At 38.7% G+C, this 2,987-nt stretch overlaps 1 non-coding gene across 1 annotated transcript; it reads right to left on the bottom strand.

Annotated features, from left to right (window-relative positions):
- Window positions 1-574: 574 nt before the first annotated feature.
- trnar-ucu (transfer RNA arginine (anticodon UCU)) lies at window positions 575-667 on the bottom strand. The gene is made up of 2 exons: window positions 631-667; window positions 575-610 (listed from the first exon to the last, which is right to left on the bottom strand). It is a non-coding gene; the product is annotated as a tRNA-Arg (tRNA).
- Window positions 668-2,987: the final 2,320 nt, after the last annotated feature.

Here is a 2,987-nt window from a genome sequence, read left to right as displayed (position 1 = left end):
ACAAAAGGGTTGAAAAGCAGCTCTTCGAATTATGCAGAGCTTTGTGAAACATCCACTTTTGACATATGACCTGTCAATCTAAGTCACAGTTGGACCTGATTAAGCTGATGAAACCAACAGAGAGCCACGTGAAACTGACAAAGACACATTCCACTTTGTATGCATAAGATGCTGTTGTTCCAGGAGCAACAGACTTATATGAAAAAATGTTAAAAGCAGCTCCAAAAATAAACCATCGTAACACTTCTTTGATACTAAGGCTTTATAAAATCTGCCAAATAGGTGAGTTAAGCTCGCTTGTTTTCAGTGCAAATGAGCTTTAATCAGTTGCATCATGTGGCGTCATCTTGATACCTGCGCACAATCTGCACATTTATGGCAATGGATACAGTTGGGAAAACTACTTTTTCTAACATTTTATTTTATTCTTTCTAATGCATGATATGAATATAATTCATTTAAATTAATTAATTTAAATATTTTCATCGACAATTTACACCCCCATCTAAAACCTTCTTTGTGTTTTATCATCTAAGTGAAACAGCCCATAATCTTTTGTTCAGATAGAAAACAGCGACCCTGGTGGGACTCGAACCCACAACCTTTGAATTGCATCTCAATGTCTTTAACTAGAAGTCCAATGCGCTATCCATTGCGCCACAGGGCCACATGCATGCATCCTGCTGTCCCTTTCTCGTTTCGTCTGAAAATATGACTGAATCTTCTTGGGAATTACCACTAATTCATACTGTGCATTAATTCCTCTGGATTGGGACAGGTAACAGATAAAATTGAGTGTCTCTTTTGCTTTTAGTGATTTTACTCAAGACCAATAGCAAAAGAGAACAGCATACACTGTAATGTCCTCTCTACAATGTCAGTAATAAGGGAAAATATAAATAAAAATTAGTGCATTTGTGGAGTTTTTGATGCTTGAATATTGAATCCATCTGAATCTATTTTTCTTTTTTGTTTGAAACACATGTAGATTATGAAATCTAAAGATAGCTGACCTCGATGAAACTTGACTTGAATGTTTGAATACAGACCGAGTTTTCAGCTTGGGGTTACATGCAAAAGGGGCATGGTCACTATAAAGATAAATAAGTAATTAGCAACTTAGATTTGTTCACTTAAACCCATTTGTTTTAAACAGCTTATTGAAAAGCCAGACTAATATAATTAAGAATAAAGTATTTTGGCATAATAGAGAACAATAGATGTTTTTCCTTTGTTGTATTCAAAGGAAGCAAACAGACTAAGGGCTCTACAGTTGCTCATAAATGTGTTATTTTAGCTTAAACCCTGCTGATGTGAATGGGTACTTGTTGCCATGTGTCTGAGTGAAGAGGCCCGGTCCTGGTCGACTTAGCTGTGTGACACGCGATAGGGTCCAAATCCAAAGTGGAATGGCTGCAGGCTTCAACCTGCGCTTAAGAGGGTCACTGCTGAACAAAGGGGGTTCAGTCACTTGCTGAGAGGCTGCACACACTGAAAGGAACATGGGGCCAAGGCGGTGTGTGCGTGTGCCCGTTTGTGTGTGTGTGACACAGAGGGAAAGCGAGCGTGAGCACGTTTGAGCTTAAAATAATTTTAAAGAGAGAAATTAGTGTATCTTATCTCAGACGCCTTGCTTTCTTCATTTAAATCTTTCCCTCACATCTTACATGTCTCATCTGAAGAAATTAAGAGGAGAAGTGAGAACAGAGGAATCCAGGAAATACGCACTTAGTGAAATGAGCCGTCTTTGCCTCTAGAGTGGCATCAGAGGCGACATGAGTTAATAATGGCTGCGCCGCTGGATCAGTTTAGCTGCTCTGTCTTTTGCTGGCTGCACGGCACGGATGATTAATTAAATACTCCCAAAATAATGACAAAGTGAGCAGTTTGTTGTAGGCTTACTGCTTTCATATCCTCAAACAGGACCCTGAGAATTGTTTCTCTTTCTTAATACACACTAGAAGTTGACAAAAGTGTTATGGTGATGCATCTGCATTGCAGCCAGATCACCACTTACTAAATATTTGAAGGCATTTTTAAGCTCATATATGCCAGCAGTGTGAAGGTGTCCTGTGTAGTTTTCTTGTCTTTACGGGTGAACAAACCTGTTAAACTCTTTGATCCTCATAAATTGTTTGTAAAAATTTTACAATAACCTTTTACAACTCTGCATACTTTCTTGCTTCATCAGTGTTTTACTGTTACATTGCCCTGGCTTTGGGGTATCTGTGAATCAGTGAACAAAGTCTGCAAGTGACAAACAAAACAGGATGTGACTTAAAAAAAAATACAGTTACATGGAGCTATGTGAGCTCAGAAACCTTGCAGGAAACCTCTAAACTGTTACAACACTGAAAACCAGTGTGTATGTGTTTATATGTGTTGCTGTTTATGTCCCTTGTGTGTGTGTATGGGTTTACAGGGCAAAGATGCACTAACGACGTCTGCTTGTTTAGTCAAGAGCAAGAAAAGTGAGTGAGATTTTCAGATTAGGTTCTTGCCAAAAGACTATGACTGCCCCGTGAGGTTTTCTAAGCACTCTGAGAATGTTCAACAGTGCGTTCTGGGTACAAGTGTATCTTGAAGGGAAAAAACCCAACTCAGACATCTTTAAAAGCTTTTTATTTGTACTGTTTGTTCATATTTTTTGTGGAAGGTCACACCTGCCATTCCTCCAGGTGGCTGGGTATTATACTGCACTGTGAATTAAACCAAGAATGCAGCATTTCACAAGAGAACAAGTCTTTTATTTGGTCAGTGATATCCGTTGTGTCTGATTCCTGTGTGTTACCATCATAAAAGGGCTCAGCTTTTGCACTACACTCTCCTTTCCAAGAAAAAACACTTCAAAATTCCCAGACGTGACATCCTGAAACAATATCTGTACTAATCTGGAAGAATAATACAGTAAATGTTCCCATACAATCAAGAGGTGTCTGCAAATTGTGTCTTTTATTGCAGCTCTTTCAAAATCCAAACTTGTGTAA

Source organism: Astatotilapia calliptera, chromosome 18 (assembly GCF_964374335.1).
Source record: "Astatotilapia calliptera chromosome 18, fAstCal68.1, whole genome shotgun sequence".
NCBI classification, from domain to species: Eukaryota; Metazoa; Chordata; class Actinopteri; order Cichliformes; family Cichlidae; genus Astatotilapia; species Astatotilapia calliptera.
This window is presented reverse-complemented; position numbering and strand designations above follow the sequence as displayed.